This window comes from Talpa europaea (genome assembly GCF_964194135.1).
Source record: "Talpa europaea genome assembly, contig: HAP1_SCAFFOLD_262, whole genome shotgun sequence".
Classification (NCBI taxonomy): Eukaryota; Metazoa; Chordata; class Mammalia; order Eulipotyphla; family Talpidae; genus Talpa; species Talpa europaea.
Window position 1 is genome coordinate 27385 of NW_028167864.1, and position 12893 is coordinate 40277.

Consider the following 12893-nt stretch of genomic DNA (forward strand, 5'->3'; position numbering starts at 1 on the left):
TTTTCTGGTGTTTTTCTTATAAGGACTCTAGTCCTATTGAATCAGGGTCCTACTTTATGACCTCATTAAACCTTAATTACTTCCCATAAACCCTCTCTCTAAATACAGATACACTGGGATTGAGGCTTCAATTTATGGATTTGGGATGGACACAATTGAGTTCATAGCAATATCATTTAATTCTCAGCCAACTCCAGAAGGTCTTGATTGCTTCTAAGCTGATGGAGAAACTGCTTCAGAACGTGTCAGTGAACTGTACAAGGTCACACATTTGGTGAGTGGAATAGCCAGAGATTGAAACCAATTTTCTGGCCTCAAAACCCTTTTTGTTCTCAATATCACAGGTTGCCCTGCAGGCATTGTTTGCTAATATCTCCTATTTATTGAGCACTTACTGTGTCAGCAACTTTGCCAAGGGCTTTATTACATTAACCTTTTTTTAACGCCCCCAACAACAAAAGGAAGCCATGGGAGAAGTTAAATGACTTGCCAAAGGGCACAATTAGAAAGTAAAATGGTCAAAAACTTAAATCTAGGTAAATTTTGCTCCAAGTTTCTCTACAATGCATTTTTGGAGTTGTACAATTATTGACTAACAAATAATTTAATTGGAATGCATTATAAACTAGTTTGAATCAAACTTTCTGAAACCATGAACATTTCCTACTGGGTGATCTGGACTGGGTGGTGTGAGGTGATGTACATCTGAGAAGGTGTGAAGCTATTCCTCTGAAATCACATACAGTGCTGTCAATAAATGTGCCCTCAAATAAATTAATTTTAAAAATTCACAGAATAATGATCAGGCTGTAAAATATTAATGTATGTAAAGGCAAATGACCTCAAAATCAGACATAATGGTTTGTACCGGAAATTCTAGTTAAACGGTATTTCAGTTTGACTTGTAATCATAGGGAAGAAATAATAATTGGTATTGGTGCTATAGGCCATGAAAATTTCAGTAAAATGTCTTTTCTTTCAAAGTTGTCTATTTCAGTAAAAGTTATGTTTTCTACCCAAAGGTGGCAGCACATGTACTATAGCTTTTAAGTGCATTTTTGATTGCATTGCATATAGTGGAATCTTTGAGAGCTTCAAGAGGCCTTAGAGATCACTTAGGCAAGCCCCATAATTTCGAAGCAAAAGTTGAGACCAAGAATCATTCTGTGATCCCACAGCTTATAAGAACCACACTATAAACTACAATCCAGGTAACCTGACTCTCAGACTTGTCTACACTATGCTAAGATGGCCTCAGTTTGGTAACAAATTCACAGCTTGTAGATGAATATTTAAGAGTAAAAGAGGGGGGAATGAAAGGAAGGAAAGAGAGGAAGACAAAAAAGAAAGAAAGAAAAACATTGAATTCAGGGAAAAAAATAGTTGATGCAAACTTAAAGTCTTGAAGCATGCTTTAACTTCCCAGAAACTTCAAAAACTTAATTCCACTTGCAAAATATACAGATCTCAGGTTCAGGCAACAATTTGGAATCCATGGGTAAACACAACTTGAAATCCTTTTGGGTCACATATACTGAATCTGCATGGCCTAGTAGCTGGTTAGGTATAAGGAATTATGCTCAGTGAAATAAGGCAGAAGAAAAAGAAAAATATCGGATGGTTTCACTAATAGAAGGAATATAGGGAAACCCAATAAGATATCAGTGTAAAAAAATAATAATAGCACAAAACACAACAAAGCAAAAATGGATGATTACAAGTCAGAGCCATCCTGCAGGGGAGGAGGAGGGAGAGGGATCAGGGAGGGAGGGAGGAGCACAGGGGACTGAGGTGATGGTGCACTGATGGTGCACGGGTGCCTTGGGGAAGGAAACTCTACAACTGAGGGGGTGGGGGGAAGCAAATATTGTTTAAAAATGAACAATGAGGTAAAAAATAAAAATTAATATAAAAAGGGAAAAAACTAATTTCTAAAATCTCATCTTAAAACAAACAAAAAGAAATGTAACGCTTTCATCCTCTTTTCTCCAGAATTGCTGAACTAGAATCTACGTACTATAATACCCCAAAGAAATCCACGGGCACGTTAAAAGTATGGAAATACTGGTCTAGAGCTTAGATTCTAGACTGCTACATGGTTCTCAAATTGTAGTCACTGGACCACAGCAGCAGCATTGCCCATTGAATCAGAAACTCTGGGTGGAATTGAGCAATCTGTTCATTACAGGCCCTTCAGGGATTCTGATGCATGATAAAGTCTGAGAAGCACTGCTCTGAACTTTGTTGACTCCTTACCCCTCAGAACTCATACATCTCCGATGACTGTATCTGCTGAGCTTGCTCTAAATTGTTTTTTATCCAGACATCATCTCCTGCCTGCCTCCTTTCTACCTGATGGAATATTTACAGCAGACCTAGTCAAATGCCTCGGCTTCCGTTTGCTCTTCTAGTTTTAGATATACCACCAACCTGCCAAGTTCCAGGATAAGGTACCAGTAGGAGCCATTAGCTAGTTAAGGAGAATGACAGTGTGTGAAATGGGATCATTCAAACTTTTCAAATTTACTAAAGAGGAGATTGGGATGTGATTTGTCATCACTTTGTTTTGGCTCCTGTCCCATTTTCACAGAAGAGATGGATGCAGGAGGCCTTTTTTCCACCTTCCAGGAGCCTTCTGTAATACAATATAGAACTGGGGCACATTTATAGAAGCCCATGAGGGAATGTACTGATACCTACTCTTCCAACAGCACAACACTGGGACAGAGGGCACTCAGGGAATCAGGGACTTCGGGACCCTCTGTCATTCTGTAATTATTGTTTGCAGCACAGGCAGAGCTGTCTCAGACTCTGGGACCCACAAAGATTTAAATGAAGTAAACTCTAGCTATATAATAGGACCATGGTGTCTCCAGCATGCAAATTTTATAACGCTGCACTCTTCAAAGCCTAGTATTGGAGAAGACCTTCAAGTACTAGCTCAATGGTAAAGAAAGAAAAAAGGTATGATAGTATTGCTATTATTTTGTTGTTGTTATTCAATAAAAGGGTATTGTAGGAAGACCCGATTGGAAGCCAAATTAAAAAAAATATATTCCCTAGCATTTAATTTAATTTCTGTATTTCATCAATTGCAAAATAGGGACATAAATGCCCAGGTGCCTCATCTAGATGTTAATGGAATCACATGAGATTACATTTGTAAAATAATTTTACAGATATCCTTTTTTATATATATGTGATATATACCCCAAAAATTCCCCATTATTATAAATTATCATTAAATATTATTTCCAATGCCTGGGGACTTTCAGAGCTTCCTTTCCTTGTCCTTTTCAAAACCAATAAATAACTAAGAGTTGCTGTGGTTTTGTAGTTTATAGTAGAGCAGGAGTTGGCAAGTTTTTCCTGTAAAGTGCCAAATAGTAAACATTTTGCTTTTATAGGCCATATGGTGGCAACTACTCAACTCTGTATTTGTAACTGGACAACAGTTGTAGACACCACATAACCTAATGGGCATGGCTGTGTTTCTGTAAAACCTTATTTACAAAAACTGGCGGCCCATAGAATTTGACCCTATAATCTGTCCACTCTTGACCTAGCATATTGGCTTGTGTTCTTATCCTCTGATAACCTTCTGCAGAACTTGGGAATCCAGAAAGAAATGAGAGAAATATCTCAATCTGGTGTTTTGGATGAAGGAAGGAAAATTTGTAGCACAGATCACTGGGGTTAAGCTCTGAGAGTAGGAATAAAAACATAAGAAAAATTCTAAGGTTGGAGAAATATTAGTAATGATAAATAATTGCTACTATTTACCAAACATTATGCTATGCTAGGCTTTCCACCAAGTATTAGATCTCATAGTATCTCTATGAATGGTATAGCATTATTTTTGCTATTTTAGAGGTGAAACCACTGATAATGAGGGATTACCCAATTTTCCAAAGTCTCCAGATGATAAATTCCTCCCAGGTCAAAGCTTAAACCATAGTGTTAAGACTGCCTTGGATGTAATCAAGGGAAGATATGAGAAGGACCCACCAAGGAGGGAATTTTAAAATGGATGGGAATAACAGGCTTTGTGTATCTCTGACCCTACAAAGTGGAGACTCATCAACTCTTACGGCTGGTTGCGAAAATCGTGACTCAGACTCACAAAGTGTGGCAGTGTCCAGAGCCTTGATCCCTGATCCAATTTCCTGCAAACTCTTCAGACCACCTTGTACCATCTGTTCCTTCTGCAAGATGTTAAGAGACTTGAGAGGGAATATGCTGACTGGCAATGCCTATGGGGCTCATTCGTTCTTCATTCACCAAACTTTGTCTAATGTGGTTTGGAGCAGAGAGACGAACTCCCAATTTCTTTAAAAAATTATTTCTTCTTCTTCTAAAATCTTTCTTAGTTCTAAATTGGAGATGTATAGCTTTGTTCTTCTAAAAGAAAGAAGCCAGTGTTTGTTTATTGTGTTTTAGAGGAGAACCACAATTGTGCATAATTAAACACAAAAGATAAGAGTACTTTGTCTAACAAGCAAAAAGCTTTCATGGATGCTGTAAGTGCTGTGATCTGTAACAGCTTCTGCTCTTCATCATGCCGGAGCTGGGATTCAGCATGGTGAATGCTGCTGGGGATTGCAATGCCCATACTCTGGAGCCACCACTGGGACCCTGGACATGGGTCATGGGACTTGGCTTTGTTTTCCTGGGGTTGTGTAAGAAGCTTCCTAAGTTATATGTGTTTTATTTATTTATTATTATTTTTTTGTGAGGTTAAATTCTTAAGCCAGGAGGGAAACAAAACCTTTTTCAGGTCCCTATGTAAAGTGACAAAACTCAGAATTTTACCAGAGGCCTTTCTTTCAAAAGGCTCCCAAATTGTATTCTTCCTACCGCACCAGAAACAGCCTGTAATAATTGGTAGCAGGACTGGGGGATAAAAATAATATCTTAAAATTTTAAGTTTTGTCTTCTGTTGTTACAAAAAATTTTTCAATAAGTTACAAACTCTTAAGGATAACAGAATTTAAGGCGATTACAACCAAAGCAAGTGGGAAACGAGGTTAACGTTAATTTTATAAGACATTTAAAGAATATTTCAGAATTAGTAGTGTGACTGATTTACTGGCCCCCTTCCTTCCCCTTTAACTGATTTATAAGAAAAGCAAGGGAGGTGGCGTGGTTTTGCTTGCATTCAGAAAGGTTAGCTGAATCTAGGTATTACTCACTCCCACCTCCACATTGCCACTCCATGTTTTCTGACCCCTTGCCTGTGTTTTTCCTATTAGTTAAATGTTTATGATCCGGAAATTGTCAACCAGAATGTACCACAAAAATTTTAAAAGGTGAGTTAATATGACTCACAACTAGATTTTGCCGTACGCTAATAAACTGGAAAGAGTGGCTCATTCTGGCCCTGCTGATAGCACTGGCTTCACAGTCCAGAGCCATGTTCTGGTGTACGTCTGTTGCATTTGTTAGGGGGAAATGCTGTCCTGAGCTAATCCCATACAGGCTTTGTGGACCCCACCCCCACTCCAGACTAAAGCCATCAAGACATTGGGAAAGACAAATCCCATCACCACCAAAGGGAGGGTGGCTGGGACCTGAGGGTGGAGTTGGGCAGCCAGGTTGGATATAAAAACCAAACAGTGGGCCTTGGGGGGGCTCGCTATCGCTCGCCTCCTGGCTTCAGGGCTCCTGGCTTGCAGCCAGCTCTCAGAGCGCCATTTGGGATTCCAGATCGGTGGATCAGGTAGGACGCATTTAAAACTTTGTCTCCCACTTTTCTCCCTGAGCTGTACATTTCCTCATTTCCCCTTCCCTTGTAAATAAATCTTTTATTAACCTTTCGCGTGTGCCTGCAGTAGAGCATTGATAAGTCCTTTTAAGCGGGTGGGTGAGGACCCACAGTCAGGCACCCCATTTTGTATCGGGGTTGCTCTACAACACATTGGGCAGCACCATACTGATAAAGAAATGGGAATTGGCTACATAATGGAGCAGGCTACATAATGCAGGATGCTGCTGAAGTGCAAGATCCTGGCATTTTTATTGATCAGTTGAGAGGAAGGAGGACAAAGAGAAAAGGGAGGGGTGAGACTAGAAAAAGTGCTCTGTCATCTATAGTATTAGGGGTTGTGAGTCTGCCCTCCAGGCACTTCTCATCTTGATGACTTGGTATTGTAATTGAGATCAAGCTCTAGTTCCCCAGCCACGGTTTCAATCTTATCAACAAGGCACTGATTCTGATGTATAAGTCAGGAGTACATTTTATGCCTGGGTCATCAGCCCCCTGGGTGTTCCCGGTCATATCTTGTGATACATAGCCTTCGCAGAGTGATCCAGATTTGTGCTATTGTTTGATTTGAAAGGCACTTTGCAGGGTTGGGCTCCTGCACCTAACTGAATGGGTCATTTTGACCTTGCTTAGGATTTAAAACTGTAAGTAACAAAATGGTGGCTTAGGAATTAGCAGATCCACATACATCTGACAGCGAGTACACGGTGTGTTGGCAGCAGTATTCTGCTTTGCAAAGCCTCTGCTACACTGTGCCATTGGTAAATTCTATTTTTCAATCTTTTCATTTTTGTATTTGAGAGGCTAAATGTAGGTAAGATATGGACTTTTCCATGCTAATTTTTATGCCTTGACTCTTTATAACAGTGGGGTATGTTTTAGGTATCACCTTTTGTTTTGAATGGTTCAGTAAAACATTTTATTTCTTTCTTGGTGTGCTCAGCCTAACAGTCTGCTGAATGATTCCATTCTGGGGGACTTCAGTTCTGTTATACTTTTGACTTCATATAGGATAAGATGGTCTCAGGTGTGTGAAGTCAGATTTTTTTTTTTTTTTTTTAGTTTAAACATGAGCTATAGGATTATATTCATTTGTAAGAAGAAATTCAAAGAATATGAGGAAAGTAACTACCAGAAACTACCAGAGATACTACCCTTTCTCCCTTCTTAGAGATCACCATGGTAGCAGCTTGAGGAATTTCTCTTTAAGATTTTTCTTTATGGGGCCTTCCTGGTGGCCTAGGGGTTAATTCTCAGTGCTATCACCGCTAGGGACATATGGTGTAGCAAACCTCTCCTGTCTGATGTGGATCATACACTGCTCCCTCAGCAGTGTATTTCAGCAAATCCACCTGCTCTGCTCCCCACTCTTGTCTTTTGTGAATCCTCTCACCACCAACACACCCCCAGCACCTCTGACCTACAACCCAGTTCTTCTATGCAAAAATAAATAAAAATCTTTAAAAAGATTTTTCTTTATGTCTTACACATTCTTTTCAAAAAAACTATGGGCCATGCTATAAATGTGACCTCTCATTGCACATAGTGGAGTTTTGAAAACACCCAAGGTTATATATACGCACTCTCTCAGAGACACAATGCTGTTACAGCTAGAAGATAATCACCACATCATTTTAAAATTTGTGCCACTTTCTCAGACTACTTGTTACCTCAAGTCAGTGAACGCCTAAGATGTTTTAATGGTTTATTATAGTATACGCAACATACTATATATCTTAAGATATATGTCATATATTATGTTGATATATAAAATTATACAATTTATTAAAATAAGTTGCACCTTTTGTTAATAAAAATTCATTTCACCTGCAAATAAGGATAACCGAATGCATTTTACCAAAAGAAAAAGAGCTTTAGCTACCTTGCTGTTGAAAAATTAAGCTATAGTACATGAGCAAATTAGATTATTCCCAGAAAAATATCATTTGTTCCATAAACTGTCCATGCCACTAATTTCAAATTCTGTCACATTGCCACTTTCTCAACAAAACATGGAGAAATGGATGAATAATTCTAACACTAACAAGAATTTAGAAATTGTGTAACACCAATTAAGTAGGTGACATTTTTGTGTGGTATTTATTAGTGGCAGATTGAATAATGGTCCTGATTCCCAGAACCTGCAAATGTTATTTTATATGGCAAAAGGAATTTTATGGGTGTGATTAAGTTAAAGATCCTTGCTATGGGGAGATTATCCTAGGTGATGCTGGTAATCACAAGTGTCCTTATAAAAGGCAGGCAGAGGAGTTTGACTACAAAGGTAGGAAGTGTGATGCCAAGAGGTGAGGAATTTGAGTTGGGCAGCTGTAAGCCCAGCAGTGACGAGTAACACTGAGGAACTCTGGCAAATTCTGGAAGCTGGAAGGGGTAAGGAATAGATTCCTCCCTGGAGCCCCCAGCAGGAACCAACTCTGCTACACCTTGATTTTAGCCCTGTAAGACTAATTTTGGACTTTCATTCTAAGAAAATTTGTGTTGTTTCAAGTTACTAAGTTTGTGGTGACTTTTTATAGCAGAAATAGCAGAAGGAGATATTGAAGATAGTTATCCACTCTTGGAGACAAGAAGAGTAGAGGTTTGGGAAGTTGGATATGAAAAACTCAGCTCAGGCTGTTGTAACAAAATACTATAGCCTGGAAGGCTTAATTTTATTTATTTTCTCCCAGTCTTGGAGGCTAGAAAGTCCAAGATCAAGGTTCTGGTAGATCCATTTCCTGCAGAGCACTCACTTCTTTGCTGTAGGCAGCAGCCATCTTGGTTTGGCTCCTGTGACTTCTTTGTGAGTGTGTAGGGTGCTGGCCAACACCTCTAACACTAAGTTAAAGTGGCAATAATGGGTATCCTTTTTGTGTACTGGATTTTATGAAGAACGCTTTCAGTTTTTCACAATTGTTATATTGATTGTTGGTTTGTGATATGTGGCCTTTATAATATTGAGATAGTTTCCATCATTCCCATCTTAGAGCTATCATAAATGTGTGTTGAATTTCTGAAATGCTTCCTCTGCATCTATTGATATCATGATTTTTATCTCTACTTTTGTTAATATTGTGCATTGACATATAGTAAAACATAATTGCATCCCTGAGATGAATCCCACTTGATCATGGTATATAATGCATGTCATATACTGTTGAATTTGCTAGTATTTTGTTGAGAATTTTTGTATAGATGTTTATCAAGGATATTGGCCTACAATTTTCTCTACTTGTGTTGTCTCTGATTTCCATGTTAAGGTAATACTAGCATCATAAAACATATGAGGGAAGATTCCTTCTTGTATTTTTAAAAATAATTTCAGCAAGGTAGGCAGTCTTTAAAAGTCTGATAACATAATTTATGAAGCCATATAGTTCCAGGCTTTTTTTTTTTTTCTCTGAAGATTTTTTTATTACTCCTTCAATTTCCATGTTTGAGATTGGTTTGTTCATCTGTTTCTTCCTGGATTAGTCTTGGTAGATTATGTTGATCTACAAATTTATCCATTTCATCAAGGTTATCAATTTATTGGTATATACTTGCTTATACTAATAATCTTGTATTTCTGTGCTATTTGGAACTGAGGATAATAAATATTTGCTTCAAATTATATTTAATTCTTAATGGAATGGGATCCAAGGCACATAGGGGTGCAGATAGGCAAAATAAAATTGTGAAATAAGCAATACAATGAAACAAAAATATTGAATATTCTTCAATAAATATTCATTAAGCTGACTATGGAGCCAGAAACTATGCTAATTGCTAGGAGGATACAAAGAAACATAAGACTTGGTCCCTGTCCTTAAGGTCCTTAAAGGTAATTAGGGAGATTAAAATAATCAGTCATGATAATAGTTTCCCTTTATGGAATAGTTACTCTATTCCACAAACTGTGCTAACCACTTTATATTGATTATTTCACTTACCACTCCTTGTAATCCTTGGAGGTAAATTACCAGACAAATGTCAAAATAGAGATTAAGTAGGATTTAAGGAGATACTGAGAACCCCAGCCTCTCTTTTGTGTAAGGATAGAGACAGCAAGCCACAGGATAATACCTGCTTATTCATAATAGAGTCACATAAGTGGCTACTCAGTTTTATAAGTGACAGTATTAAGAAACTTTATTTTCACGTCATTGATATTGCAACTCCTCTAGTTCACTGGTATACAACACTGATCCTAGGAGAGACCCAGTTTCTATAACATGTTCAGAGTTCCTCTGAAGAAAGGACAAATACCAGTCACCCCTTCCCATGTATTCTCTATGAGATTTAGAATTATCAGGATAGTCAGGGTGGACTGAGTGGGTCCCAAACAAAAAACTCTGGTTGGTAAACTGGACCAAAGATAAGTATCTATGTTTTTGGTCAATGTGAGAGAGGAAAAATTATACATGATTGCCGAAATTCCAGGGTCATGATGCCCTTCCATTTGTATACCCAATGTCAGTTTCCTACAACAGGAGAAAGCAGTTAAGTGGGAAACTTCTTAACATGTACTAACTGACCAGTCTTTGGGAACTAAGAGGCATAGCAGGATATAGTTTTATCGAACCTAGTGTTTCTGAAAGTTACCTAGGGAGGCATGAAGAAGGAAATCTTTTTTGTAATCAAGGATTTTTTTAATTTAATTTTTAAAATTTATTTTTATTTTGTTGGTTTACAACATTATGTATGTTTTAGGGTATAGGCTCTTACCTCTTTGTATTTGCTACCAAACAACAATAACCCTCCATCACAACCCATTAGGTCCTCTTACTCTTTTGCTCCATACTTCCCACCATTCCCCTCAATAGTACCTCATTTCTATAGTCAGATTTCTAGGGTTTTGGTTTAGTTTTGTCCCTTTGCTATGTTTCTTTGTATCCCATATAGGGATGCAATCATCTAGTATTTACCTTTTGCCATCTAACATTTCAGTTAGCACAATCCCTTCCAGGTCTATCCATCTTGTCTTGAATGGCAAGATTCTATCTTTCATTCTTTTTAAAACAGCTGAGTAGTGTGTATGTCTACTACATCTTCCTTATGCACTCATCAGTCACTGGGCACTTACGTTGTTTCCATAGCTTGGCTACTTAAATAGTGCTACAATGATAACAGAGCTCAGATATGTGCATATATTCCTTTGAATTGTTACTTTTGTATTTTTCTATTTTGAGAAATCTCCATACTGTTCTCTGGACCAGTCTATAGTCCCACCAACAGTGAACAGATTTCCTTTTTCTCTACATCCTCACCAATACTTGCTGTTCCTGCTCTTTTTCTAGATGGTCCATTTTCACAGGTGTAAGGCCATATCTCATTGTGGTTTAATTTGCATTTTCCTTAGGATAAATGATGATCAACAGTTGTCATGTGCCTGTGGGCCATCTCGATATCTTTTTTTTTTTTAATAGAGGCATGTTTTATTTTATTTATTTATTTGTTTGTTCGTTTTGTTTATACATGCCCTGGGTACAGTCAGAAGCGCGGGAGGGTGAGAGAATTCACCAGAGCCAGAGCGGGGAGCAGAACAGGTAGAAGGACCGAAGTACACTGCTGAGGGGAGCAGCGGGTGGCAGGAGAGGTCTGCGCGCCATGTGGGACCCTCCTCCAGTGGCCAGGGAGCAGCTGGGGATCGAACCGGCGCCACAGAGCCCGCGGGCAGCTTTGCAACCCAGCGCTCAACCGCTGTGCCACCAGGGAGGCCCTCGATATCTTCTTTGGGAAAGGGTCTGTTTAGATCTTCAGCCCATTTTGTGATTACCTTGTTTTCTTGTTGTTGATTTACAGGAGTTCTTTGTAGACCTTGTATATTAATCCCTTGCCAGATGTATAATGTGCAGGCAGTTTATGTTGTTCATTATTTCAAAGTTTTATTCCCCCTACCTCCCAAAAATAGGGTGGTGAGATAAAGATGTCCATGAAGGGTAATCAACTACAATATTCAATTGGACAGAAATAATAAGGACCCAAATTCAATTGGTAATATCCACTATACAAGTTAAAAAAAAGCAAGCTTTCTCTAGGTAGAAGAGTAGGACAGTTTTACTCTGAGTTTGTGCCCAAATAAGTTAGAAAAACTTCTGATTTTTTCCTTTTATTTCTGTCCTTTTTCTTTTGTAGCTCAGCCTTAGCTTCTTTTTCATGTTTTTTGATCAACTGTCCCACTTCCTTTAGTTTGACAACTCTGATGACCATCTTTCCATTCTCTTATCAGTGAGGCAATTGCTACTTTTTCAGCAGATGGTTTACTAACACCCATGTTCTCATTTAAAACTTTGATAACTAAAGCAAGTGCTGACTTCAAAGTCATTTCTCCTTCTTTGTAGTCTTGTTTTAACATTGACACAGCTGCAGTGCTATTATTTCCAATGCATGTGGCTTTTCACCCCCCATAATTTCCGGTAGGATTGCTCTAACAGAGCTGGAAGACAAAGTATCCTAGCCAATGTACAGCAATGAAACAGGAAAGGGACATTCTCCCCCAAACTATATATGTTTGTTTTCTATCACTCAGTACTCTAAACAACTGCTTATAAGGAATCAGCTCCTGATACTGTAATAAATACCTTTGAGCATTGAGCCTTGGTTCATTTGTCAGAACACTACACCAGAGTTAGGCCTGCCGACTGCAAGCCATGTCCCTCACTGAGTTTATAAATTTTTTCAGAACAAAAGGCTTCACCAGAAGTTTGTGAAGGTCAGGTTTCTCTACTGCAAGCAAAATACCATTGTTTTCTAAAATTTCCAAACAGGTGTCTGCATATCCAGTATCTACCCTGGCATATTCCACTTTATACAAATGACCTTCTGGAGAACATATAGTCCTGGAGTCATATCTTGGAGACATGTTACGTGATTTTGATGTGTCTTCTAAGGAAAAACACTGTAGAATGGAGAGTTCTACAAAAGAAAGCCCTACACAGAGGAAAAGTATCCTCTGCCAATATAGTCAGTCTTTCTGGTTTAAAGACATTTTCTTTCACTGTACAGAAGCTTTTTTAAATTTAAATATTATTTTTATATTCCCCATACAATTACAACCCCCTCATTTTGACCCTAAACCCTCCTTTCCCCGCCCCCCCCCACCTCCCATAGAGCGTCTCTGGTTCATAGTTGTTTGTTGATTTTGATT

General features: G+C 38.5%; 1 pseudogene across 1 annotated transcript; it reads right to left on the reverse strand.

Moving 5' to 3' along the window:
• Positions 1 to 11803: 11803 nt before the first annotated feature.
• On the reverse strand, positions 11804 to 12608 carry LOC311188116 (proteasome subunit alpha type-4-like; annotated as a pseudogene). Its single transcript has one exon. The product of its transcript is annotated as a proteasome subunit alpha type-4-like (transcript).
• Between the last annotated feature and the right edge of the window lie 285 nt (positions 12609 to 12893).